This window comes from Bombina bombina, chromosome 9, assembly GCF_027579735.1.
Source record: "Bombina bombina isolate aBomBom1 chromosome 9, aBomBom1.pri, whole genome shotgun sequence".
NCBI lineage: Eukaryota > Metazoa > Chordata > Amphibia > Anura > Bombinatoridae > Bombina > Bombina bombina.
Genome location: NC_069507.1, coordinates 266,286,823 through 266,300,056, shown reverse-complemented (window position 1 = coordinate 266,300,056; position 13,234 = coordinate 266,286,823). Strand labels below are relative to the sequence as shown.

General features: G+C 38.9%; 1 protein-coding gene across 1 annotated transcript in view; it reads left to right on the top strand.

Annotated features, from left to right (window-relative positions):
• TMEM52B (transmembrane protein 52B) overlaps positions 1–13,234 on the top strand; it is an 84,084-nt gene that overhangs the window by 60,555 nt on the left and 10,295 nt on the right. The window lies entirely within an intron of this gene.

The following is a 13,234-nucleotide window of genomic DNA, read 5'->3' as shown; positions in this document are numbered from 1 at the left end:
GCCATCACCTGTGAGTATGTGACTATTATACACAATAACAAGTGCCATCACCTGTGAGTATGTGACTATTATACACAATAACAAGTACCATCACCTGTGAGTATGTGACTATTATACACAATAACAAGTACCATCACCTGTGAGTATGTGACTATTATACACAATAACAAGTACCATCACCTGTGAGTATGTGACTATTATACACAATAACAAGTACCATCACCTGTGAGTATGTGACTATTATACACAATAACAAGTACCATCACCTGTGAGTATGTGACTATTATACACAATAACAAGTACCATCACCTGTGAGTATGTGACTATTATACACAATAACAAGTACCATCACCTGTGAGTATGTGACTATTATACACAATAACAAGTACCATCACCTGTGAGTATGTGACTATTATACACAATAACAAGTACCATCACCTGTGAGTATGTGACTATTATACACAATAACAAGTACCATCACCTGTGAGTATGTGACTATTATACACAATAACAAGTACCATCACCTGTGAGTATGTGACTATTATACACAATAACAAGTACCATCACCTGTGAGTATGTGACTATTATACACAATAACAAGTACCATCACCTGTGAGTATGTGACTATTATACACAATAACAAGTACCATCACCTGTGAGTATGTGACTATTATACACAATAACAAGTACCATCACCTGTGAGTATGTGACTATTATACACAATAACAAGTACCATCACCTGTGAGTATGTGACTATTATACACAATAACAAGTACCATCACCTGTGAGTATGTGACTATTATACACAATAACAAGTACCATCACCTGTGAGTATGTGACTATTATACACAATAACAAGTACCATCACCTGTGAGTATGTGACTATTATACACAATAACAAGTACCATCACCTGTGAGTATGTGACTATTATACACAATAACAAGTACCATCACCTGTGAGTATGTGACTATTATACACAATAACAAGTACCATCACCTGTGAGTATGTGACTATTATACACAATAACAAGTACCATCACCTGTGAGTATGTGACTATTATACGTGTACCCGGATAACAAGTACCATATGTGTCTGGGTAATATCTTACATGAGACTCTCCTGATGTGAATATCTTGCTGAACAGTATTCACTAGTAGGTCTCACCAACCGCTCCAGCTTTACCTAATGTTATTATAGGCACCTGACTAGTAAAGGAATGAAGAGAAGAGCTTTAGTGAATCTGGTACTTACATTGGGATACCAACTAATAGATATGATGCTGGGAAGCGGAAATATCTGTTAGTGAATGTTGCTCTGGTGCTGTATTATTAAGAAGAGGATATGGTTAGAATAGAGACAAAGGGGCCTATCTATCAGTCTCCGAAAGGAGCTTGACGGCGTCACGGCCCGTGTTTCTGGCGAGTCTTTAGACTCACCAGAAACACAAGTTATGGAGCAGCGGTCACAAAGACCGCTGCTCCATAACCCTGTCCGCCTGCTCTGAGCAGGCGGACAGGAATCGCAACAATTCAACCCAATCAAGTACGATCGGGTTGATTGACACCCCCTTGCTGGCGGTCTATTGGCCGCGAGTCTGCAGGGGGCGGCGTTGCACCAGCAGCTCTTGTGAGCTGCTGGTGCAATGTTAAATGCGGAGAGCGTTTTGCTCTCCGCATTCAGTGATGTCTTGCGGACCTGATACACACTGTCAGATCAGGTCCGCAAGACATTTCTTAAATAGGCCTCAATGGGCCCAGTTTACAAGTGGTGCACTATTTTTTTTTCGGCTAACTGTGCTCATTATAAAAAGAATATCATAGCTGGATTTGCATGTGCACTAACTTCAGGACTTCAGATATTCCCACAGCGATAACTTCCCCTTATAGACTTATATTGGACACACCACAAAAAAACTGCACTAGATCAACCATGATAAATTAGAGCTCCACTTGTAATTTAGCCCATTTTTGCCTAGAGTACGAGTTTTGCGCTATAGAGGATGCACAACAAACGCAACAAAAGTTACGTTATTTCACCCCCCATAGCGCTGCCATTAGGAGTTTCTGAAAAGCCTCCTTGTGCGTGCGATACGGTGGTGTTAAGCTCCATACCGTGCAAAATCTAAGGGCTGCTTTGACGTGCTCGTGCACGCTTTCCCCATAGACATCAATGGGGAGAGAGTGTTAAAAAAAACTAACACCTGAAGCGCGGAATGGCGATTGCCGTAACGCAACCCCATTGATGTCTATGGAAAAAAAAGTTACGTTTAAACCTAACACCCTAACATAAACCCCAAGTCTAAACACCCCTAATCTGCCACTCCTGACATCACTGCCACTAATAAAAGTTATTAACCCCTAAACCTCTGGCCTCCCACATCACCGCCACTTAATTAACCTATTAAACCCTAAACCGCCAGCCCTCCACATTTCAAAAAACGAAATTAAACTATTAACCCCTAAACCTGACAACCCCTAACTTTATATTAAAATTACAACATCCCTATCTTAAAATAAATAAAAACTTACCTGTGAAATTAAAAAAAAACTAAGTTTAAACTATAAATTAACCTAATTTACGGCTAGATTACGAGTCTTCCAGTATGAGTAAAAAAGCAGCGTTAAGCTTCATAACACTGCTTTTTTACTACCACTGGTATTACGAGTCTTGTAGGTACAGCTGTCCCGCACACTTTTTTGGCCTTACCGCAAATCAACTTACGCAAATTGCGTATAGTCTTTTTTTCTATGGGACTTCCATAGCACCGGTATTACGAGCTTGTCCTGGGAGGTCAAAAAGTGAGCAGTACAGCCTATACCATCAAGATTCGTAACGCAATCTAAAGTCAGTAGTTAGGAGTTTTACACTCATAAACATATTAACCCCTAAACAGCTGCACTCCCGCCTCGCAAACATTAGTTAAATATTATTAACCCCTAATCTGTTGTCCCTAACATCGCCACCACCTACCTACATTTATTAACCCCTAATCTGCCGCCCCAACGTCGCAGCCACTATATTAAATTTATTAAACCGTAAATCTAAGTCTAACCCTAACCCTAACACCCCTTAACTTAAATATAATTAAAATAAATCTAAATAAAACTTACTATTAATAATTAAATAATTCCTATTTAAAACTAAATACTTACCTATAAAATAAACCCTAGCTGTGCCGGGAGTAGAAGCGGGCCTGCTGCTGGAGGCGGGTGTGCCGCATTGGAATCTGCAAGGGTCTCCGGAGCCTGCATCCCCTCTGGCTACTCAAGGAGAGGTCGTTGCCATAACCGGCCTCGTATCTGCCACTGGCCAGCCATTAGACCGGACCGGAGATAAGGCACCGGGGTTCTTCAATTCAGGTACTCTGTGTTCTATCTATATTGCTCCTCCGGGTAGGAGCTCCCCCGGTTAGATGCCAATCTCTCCTAGGCTTAGCCTAGCTCCTTAGGCACTCTGCAAGTTACACAGGATATAGACTCTTTCACGGTACCTGGTCCCTGGGATATAAAGAGCCTAAAGGTGACTATATCAAGAACTAATATTTCTCCTGTTTGGGATTTCTCAATTTCCTCAGAAGGGAAGCTGTAGGCCTGGCAGTGTATGATATAAGGCCGCGAAGTCCACTGGGCCCTATGAACTCTTAAAGGACTCTGCTTGGGGCTTAGGCAGAGTGGGGGCTGTCACCCTGGGTCTCATTTCAAATTTAACATTACACATTCTGTTTGTTTTGCTGGAAGGTATAACAGGACAATGATTCTTTACATAGGTGCTTATTTTGTCGTTCTCATAAGAATATAAAGGGGTGTTTTTTTTTGGTTGCTTGACTTATAAAGGTGCAGGCATTTGTTTGTGGGCTTTTCCCCAAGGCACTGCTCTTTTTTAGATTACACTAACACTGTTTATTGGTATTAGGCTCCATTCTGAAAGTCTATATATTATAATTTTTTTAGGGGCTTTTTTTTAACCTTCATCATATACATTATATCCACGCACGAGCACTAATGTAAGTGTGCACTTAAGTTAAGGAAGGGAGAGGAAGGAAATAGTAGAGAGAAGGGGGGGGAAGGAAGAGGAAAGAAAGGGAAAAAAAAACAAAAAGACAAATTTTTGTGTGTTTGGTTTTTTTTTCACTGAGTTTGGTTTCACTATTGTTCTCCCCCACAGAGGGGACCTATATTTTGTTGATTGTGCACAGTATTTGTTTTTGTTATTATTTTGCACTTGTCACTATTCATGGAAAAATTTATAACTCACGGTAACAACACCACACCCAAAATGCCTGCTAAACCTAGGGATAAAAAAAACTCTAAATGTGGCGACACAAGTGTAGATATATCCACAGAAAGTGCACCTACAGTAATTGATACCCAGGTTTTGATTACTCAACTTACAGCAATCTTCTCTCCCCAGTTTGAGGGTATTAAAAAAGAATTGGGAGGTATTTCTTCAGAGCTAGTCACACTCTCAGTAGAAGTCAAAACATTTTCGCAGAGAATTGGAGAAGCAGAAAATAGAATTTCTGCTACTGAAGATAGGCTGACAGCCCAAGGGGCTATTATCCAGGCCCAGGAAGTCAAACTCAATAGCATGCAGTCGCGCCTGGAGGATCTTGAGGATCGCTCCAGGCGCAACAACATCAGGGTTATAGGACTCCCTGAATCGCCAGAATTTGAGGATCTTGTTAAATTCACTTCCTCCACTCTCCCCCTTGCCATTGGTTTTACACCCCAGTCTCTCCCTCTAGCAATAGAGAGAGCCCACAGAGTGGGTCCCAGAAGGGAATCAGCTAGCGGTTTAGGTAAACCCAGGATGTGTATTTTTAAGTTGTTAAAATTTCAGGATAAGCTTGAGATCCTAAAGTTAGCGAAGAAAGCTGGTTCATTAGAATTTGGGAACAGCAAGATTTTGCTGTTCCAGGACTTCTCGGCGGAGACCTCCGCTCGTAGAAGACTTATGGCCCCGTACTGTTCACAATTGATTTCTAAAGGTATTAAAGCTAGCTTATTTTATCCGGCCAAAATTATAGTGGAAAATAGGGGAGCCAAATTTATTTTTAACGAAGTTGCGGAGGTTAAAGAATTTCTGAGAACCCTTGAGTCCTAGATTTGGGCTCGCTATTAAGCTAGGTCTTGTTTGTAGGCCAGTTTAGGTCTATATATTCTCATAGGAAAGTTTTGATTTTTCTGGTTTTTGGCTTACTTTCTGATTTTTATCTTTTTTTTGTTTTTTGTTTTTTTGTTAGGTAATTGCAATGTCTAGCACCTGTATTTCAATGTTGTTTGAGAAACATGTATATGCTAAATCTGTTCTGCGAAAATTACTGAAAATGAGATCGCTGACAAATATTTTTTTTTTTTTATTTATTTATTTTTTTTATTATTTTTTTTTCCTCCCTCCCGCGCCCCCCCCCCTTTTTTTTTCTTTTTTTGTCGGTTGTTACCGCCAGTTACATGTCCTCTATAGGGTTTGTGGTGCGAGTTAGATTAAAGAATAGTGGTGGGCTGTAGAATTCTTTCATGGAATGTGGGGGGGATATCCTCTCCCGCGAAGCGCAAATTGGTTATTAAAACATTGGCTGTAGAAAATCCAGATGTCGTTTGTTTACAAGAGACGCACTTAGACGCAATAGAAGCTGTAAAGCTCAAAATGAAATGGGTCGGCGAGGTATTAGCCTCATCTTCTCCATCTAAAAAACGAGGAGTTGCGGTCCTATTGCATAAAGATTTGGATTATCAAATTATCAAAGTGGAGTATGACCCCTCGGCCCGATATATGTTGCTACAGGTGTTGATAAATTCTGTCAAATACATATTTTGTAATATTTATGCCCCCAATAAATTTTCAGTAAAATTTTGGGACCGGATTCAAAATATAATTTTTCCCTTTCAAAGGGAGAATTTAATTATTTGTGGGGATTTTAATGTTACTCTGTGTCCGGAATTGGACCGTTTCTCAAAAAAGAATTACGTTAAATATAAGTATCAAGCTAAATACTTTAAAAATTTCTGTAGTAAGTTGACATTGACAGATATTTGGCGTTTACAAAATCCGTTAACTAGAGCATATACATGTGAATCTAAGTCGTGCAGGACCTTCTCGAGGATAGATTTTTTTTTAATCTCTGAAGCGTTGACAGTCTTCCAGTTTAAATCTGGAATTGGGGAATTCCAGATATCAGATCACGCTATAATTTCTTTATCTATTCTCGACACGAATGAGGCACGTTTACCAACACAGGTCTTTGGTTTCCCCCGTTTCTTATACACTAACCCGAGCTTCTTATCTTGGATTAAGACTATCTGGCATGAATATGTATTATTTAACTCGAATTACAGTTATAAAACGGAGGTTTATTGGGAGGCGGCCAAAGCTGTGATCCGAGGTAAAATTATAGCTTATATGAGTGTGCGCTCGAAAAAAATTAAGGAACAGGGGAGTTCCCTTGTTACAAGAACTAGAGCAGCGTACAGGGATATTCAGTCGGATCCCTCTTTAAGGAACTGGGCAGTGTATCTTGAGGCCAGAAAGGAGAGAGAGATTTTTATAAAACAGAAATCTTTGGAGGAAGAAGCTAGATTGAACCTTAAATATAGGAGTTTTCACGGGTGTTCGGCGAAGCATCTATCTCGCTTGGTTAAGAATAGAAAAAAGAGAAATTATATTGCAGTAATAAAAAATGGCGAGGATAGGTTTTTTAAGCCGGCAGAGATTGCTCAGGAATTTTACAGGTATTATCTAGAACTATATTCGGCCGTCGCCTTCGACCGTGACAGTCTAGAGTCTTTCTGGTCTGCAATAAGTATTCCAAAGATACAAGCAGAAGAGTTGGCTAGGCTGAATCAGCCGATATCGCGTGAGGAGATTGGTATTGCTATTGATAATCTTAAGCTTAATAAAGCCGCCGGCCCTGATGGGCTACCGGCCGAATTTTATAAATTATTAAAGGAAGAACTGCTATCACCATTAGAGGCTATATTCAACAATTATTATCTTTCGGATAACGGGATTTCTGATAATTTTGCGGCAGCTAATATTTCACTCATTGCGAAAAAAAATAAAAATCCTGAGGATATGGCCTCTTACAGGCCAATATCAGTACTTAATACTGATTACAAGCTTCTCGCTGGTATTATTGCTTCCAGATTGAATCGCTGTCTGCAGGATCTGATCCATCAGGATCAGACTGGCTTTATGACCTCTAGAAACTCGTCGCGGAATATACGCAAGGTTATTACGTTTTTAGATTTTATGTCGAATTTGGAACCAGAGCCTCGTAATGACGGAATTCTTGATTCAGCAGTCTTAACCCTCGACGCAGTCAAGGCTTTTGACTCCATTGTCTGGGAGCATTTATTCTGCTCATTGCAGAAATTCGGCTTTTCTGGTAACTTTAATCTCTTCATTCATAAGATTTATTGCAAACCGATTTATTTTCTTTTGGTTAATGGGATCCGCTCACAGGGGATTGTTTTACAGCGTGGCACCAGGCAGGGGTGTCCATTATCCCCCCTCTTGTTTAACGTGGCTTTAGAACCCTTAGCGGTCAGATTCCGTGAGGTCTTAACAGGAATTTCTCTGGGTCCTCACCGTTTAAAAACTCTGCTCTATGCGGATGATATGTTGATTTTTGTAGATAAGCCTTTGCAATCGATTCCAGTTATTCTCCAACTCCTGGCCCAGTTTAGTTCCTTCTCCGGTTATCGGGTGAATCTGGAGAAGAGTGAACTCATGTATATGGGTAATAACGCACTTTGCCTGGAAAAATTCCCTTTCAAAGCTGTTAATGCAATTAATTATTTGGGGCTTGAGTTGCATAAAAATCCGAAATTATGGTATATTGCGAATGTTGTCCCTTTGCTGAAAAAAATTAAAATAGATCTGCAATTATGGGCTTCATTTCCTTTATCAATTTCGGCAAAGGTAAATCTAATAAAAACGATTGTTTTTCCCCGTCTTCTTTATGTGTTACAGAATCTTCCTCTCTTTATTTCCAATGCAGATATTAGGAATTTATATAGTTGTTTTTCCAAATTTATATGGAAAGATAAGAGACCCAGGATAGCATTAGCTAAGCTTATGCAGAAATCAAACCGCGCCGGGTTGGCTCTGCCTGATGTCAGGCTTTATAACACGGCGGCGTTGGTGACATTCGCCTTGGATTGGGTAGCGGATTCCGACAGGTTAGCAGTTAGTCAAGAGGAAGCCTTTTATACTCGCCCATTTGCGCTCAGAGCACTGTTACATTGTAATACAAAACAGCTGCCCTCTAACATTAGTAGAATGATATCTTTTAAAAATGTTGTAGTTGCGTGGCGGAAGTTTTGTATTTGTCTTGGAGTAGATCCCTCTGTCTCAGAATACCTTCCGATTCAGGGTAATCCGAACTTCATCCCGGGCTTATATCATAAGGTGTTTAAAGCTTGGGGAAATAAAGGCTTGTTGTTGGTTAAGCAATTATTGGGGGCTGATAATTTGATCCAGTCTGCTGAGTCTTTGTTTCAAACTTATGATCTTCCGAGGTCCGATTTATTTGCCTATTTCCAGATTCGCCATTTCATGCGTGAGCAAAACTGGGAGAATAGTGTGCCACTAGAATGGTCTCTCATCAGAGCTTTAATTAAGAAATGTAGTATGGGAAGCTCCTCTATCTCTTTAATGTATGATATTATGCTTTCTAAACAAAGTGATAAGTATCTGCACAATATAAGTAATTGGTTGCTTCCGGCTATTACTGATATTACCGTTGAGAGGATCATACAGAGTTGTAACATGGCTCATAAATGTAGGGTCTCGATGTCCTGGAAGGAATCGCACACGAAGCTCTTGAATAATTTTTATTTGCATCCCCTGAAACTACAAAAATTTTCTGATATTGGAACGAATAACTGTCCCAGATGCTCAAATTCTAGGGCTGATTTATTTCATATGTTTTGGTCCTGTCCCAAAATTAATCAGTTGTGGCGTAAATTGGGTCACTGGTTTAATACATTATATGGGGTAAATTTTGCTTTTACACTCCAAGATGTGATTTTACTAATTACAGAAACACATAGAAACTTGGGGTCATTGACTTGTATTTTGAATACGATTATTTTAGCCGTGCGTCATCTTGTCTTATTAAATTGGAAAGCGAAGAGAGCACCGAGCCTTGAGAGGTCTTTTAAAGAAATCCAAGGTCAAATCATATTTGAGTCATATCATCTTCTGGAAGCATCTGAGAAGAGAACCAAGGAGTTCTTGCAGGGATGGTTACCAATTATCTTGTCATATCCACTTCGGATACAAAGGCAGATTCTCGCCCCGGTGCGATCTACGGCCTGCTTTGCTGAATTAGTGTTACTAGGGAAATTCCCGGCATCCTGGTTAGACTCGGCGGTATAATAGGGCGTATATTTGTAGTTGTATCTTGGCTAGGGAGCTGGGCGCAAGGTATTATCTCGTCCGTGGGGCGCGTAGAGGGGGGATTTAGGGGCTCTTTTCCCCTTTTTTTTTTTTTTTTTTTTTTTTTCTTGTACACTTTGATATTGCAGGTGTAATGTTTAATTTAAAAAAAAAAAAGACAGGCTGATGATATATAATGCAACAGTGTATGTATTATTTAGTGATACAGAGTGTACATGTTTTCAACATAAGAAATACCAGAAAATGGAGATTGTGTTATTGATTGATTCGTTTCACTGCTATTGTATTAATGTTTTTTTTTTCGTTTTTTTTGTTGTTTTGTTTGTACCTGTACACGTCAGCCTTGTTTTTCTTTGTATAACAAGAATTGATAAATCAATAAAAAGAATTAAAAAAAATAAATAAAAATAAACCCTAAGCTAGCTACAATATAACTAATAGTTACATTTTATCTAGCTTAGGGTTTATTTTTATTTTACAGGCAAGTTTGTATTTATTTTAACTAGGTAGAATAGTTACTAAATAGTTATTAACTATTTAATAAACTACCTAGCTAAAATAAATACAAATTGACCTGTAAAATAAAACCTAACCTAAGTTACACTAACACCTAACACTACACTATAATTAAATTAATTCCCTACATTAAATACAATTAAATAAAATGAGTTAAAGTACAAAAAAACCCCACTAAATTACAGAAAATAATAAACAAATTACAAGATTTTTAAACTAATTACACCTAATCTAATCCCCCTAACAAAATAAAAAAGCCCCCCCAAAATAAAAAAAGCCCTACCCTACACTAAATTACAAATAGCCCTTAAAAGGGCCTTTTGCGGGGCATTGCCCCAAAGTAATCAGCTCTTTTACCTGTAAAAAAAATTACAAATCCCCCCCCAATATTAAAACCCACCACCCACACAACCAACCCTACTCTAAAACCCACCCAATACCCCCTTAAAAAAAACTAACACTAACCCCTTGAAGATCACCTTACCGGGAGAAGTCTTTATCCAACCAGGCCGAAGTCCTCAACGAAGCTGGGAGATGTCTTCATCCAAGCCGGGTGAAGTGGTCCTCCAGACGGGCAGAAGTCTTCATCCAGACGGCATCTTCTATCTTCATCCATCCGGCGCGGAGCAGGTCCATCTTCAAGACATCCGACGCAGAGCATCCTCTTCATCCGACGGCTCTTCTGGAATGAAGATTCCTTTAAATGACGTCATCCAAGATGGCGTCCCTTCAATTCCGATTGGCTGATAGAATTCTATCAGCCAATCGGAATTAAGGTAGAAAAAATCCTATTGGCTGATGCAATCAGCCAATAGGATTTTTTCTACCTTAATTCCAATTGGCTGATAGAATTCTATCAGCCAATCAGAATTGAAGGGACGCCATCTTGGATGACGTCATTTAAAAGAACCTTCATTCAGTGTTAGCCGTCGGATGTAGAGGATGCTCCGCGTCGGATGTCTTGAAGATGGACCCGCTCCGCGCCGGATGGATGAAGATAGAAGATGCCGTCTGGATGAAGACTTCTGCCCGTCTGGAGGACCACTTCACCCGGCTTGGATGAAGACTTCTCCCAGCTTCGTTGAGGACTTTGGCCCGGTTGGATGAAGATGTCTCCCGGTAAGGTGATCTTCAAGGGGTTAGTGTTAGGTTTTTTTAAGGGGGTATTGGGTGGGTTTTAGAGTAGTGTTGGTTGTGTGGGTGGTGGATTTTAATGTTGGGGGGATTTGTAATTTTTTTTACAGGTAAAAGAGCTGATTACTTTGGGGCAATGCTCCGCAAAAGGCCCTTTTAAGGGCTATTTGTAATTTAGTGTAGGGTAGGGCTTTTTTTATTTTGGGGGGCTTTTTTATTTTGTTAGGTGGTTTAGATTAGGTGTAATTAGTTTAAAAATCTTGTAATTTGTTTATTATTTTCTGTAATTTAGTGTTTTGGGTTTTTTTGTACTTTAGCTAATTTTATTTAATTGTATTTAATTGTATTTAATTTAAGGAAATAATTTAATTATAGTGTAGAGTTAGGTGTTAGTGTAACTTAGGTTAGGTTTTATTTTAAAGGTAAATTTGTATTTATTTTAGCTAGGTAGTTATTAAATAGTTAATAACTATTTAGTAACTATTCTACCTAGTTAAAATAAATACAAACTTGCCTGTAAATTAAAAAAAAAAAACTAATCTAGCTGCAATGTAACTATTAGTTATATTGTAGCTATCTTAGGGTTTATTTTATAGGTAAGTATTTAGTTTTAAATAGGAATAATTTAGTTAATGATAGTAATTTTTATTTAGATTTCTTTTAATTATATTTAAGTTAGGGGGGGTTAGGGTTAGACTTGGATTTAGGGGCTAATAACTTTAGTATAGTGGCAGCGACGTTGGGGGCGGCAGATTAGGGGTTAATAAATGTAGGTAGGTGCCTGCGATGTAAGGGACGGCAGATTAGGGGTTAATAATATTTAACTAATGTTTGCGAGGCGGGAGTGCGGCGGTTTAGTGGTTAATATATTTATTATAGTGGTGGCGATGTCCGGTTCGGCAAATTAGGGGTTAATAATTTTATTTTAGTGTTTGCGATGCGGGAGGGCCTCGGTTTAGAGGTTAATAGGTAGTTTATGCATGTTAGTGTACTTTTTAGCACTTTAGTTAAGAGTTTTATGCTACGGCTTTGTAGTGTAAAACTCTTAACTACTGACTTTAAAATGCGGTACCAGTCTTGACAGAAGAGGGTCTACCGCTCAATTTTTGTCAGACTCGTAATACTGGCACTATGCAAGTCCCATTGAAAAAATAGGATATGCAATTTACGTAAGTGGATTTGCGGTATTGCCAAGTCTGGACAAAAAAGTGAGCGGTACACCTGTACCTGCAAGACTCGTAATACCGGCGGGCGTTAAAAAGCAGCGTTAGGACCGGCCAACGCTGCTTTTTAAGCCTAACGCAAAACTCGTAATCTAGGTGCTTGTTTGTTATTTTTCGTAATTTAGAATTTTTTATTTTTTGTAATTTTAGACTTAAATTGTTTAGTAGTGTTAGGTATTTTTTAATGTATTATTTAGTTTTTTTTAATTGGTAGTTATTTTAATTTTAGTATAATAGTTATGTTAGGTTAATTGTTAGTTTAAACTTAGGTTTTTTTAATTTCACAGGTAAGTATTTATTTATTTTAAGATAGGGATATTGTAATTTTAATTTAAAGTTAGGGTGTGATAGGTTTAGGGGTTAATAGTAAAATGTATTAGTGGGGATGTGGGGGGGGCTGGCGGTTTAGGGATTAATAGGTATAGTTAGTGGTGGCAGTGGCGGGTAACAGGCGGAATAGGGGTTAATAACTTTATTATAGTGGCAGAGATGTGGGTGGGCGGGCGTCAGATTAATAGCGTTTGCGATGCGGGGGCCTCGGTTTAGGGGTTAATAGGTCGTTTTTGGGTGTTAGTGTACTTTGTAACAGTTTAGTTATGAGTTTTGTGAAACATTTTTGTTACACAAAATCCATAACTACTGCTCTCAGATGGTGGTATGGATCGTGGCGGTATGGATCGTGGCGGTATAGGCTGTAACGCAAGCATTTTAGCCTCACTGCACAACCTGTAATACCGGCGCTATGGAAATCCCACGCAAAAATGACATTTTTTTTAATTCGGGATTGACGTTTCCTTACAAGCTAAAATGCTTGCGGAAAAGCTATATCAACAAGACTCGTAATGGTTGCATTACTGTTTTTAAGCTGAAATGGCAATTTTTTCAGCGTTAAAACCGTAAAGCAAAACTCATAATCTAGCCGAATGTGAAGAACCGCTTTATATTTAGTCAAATTTCT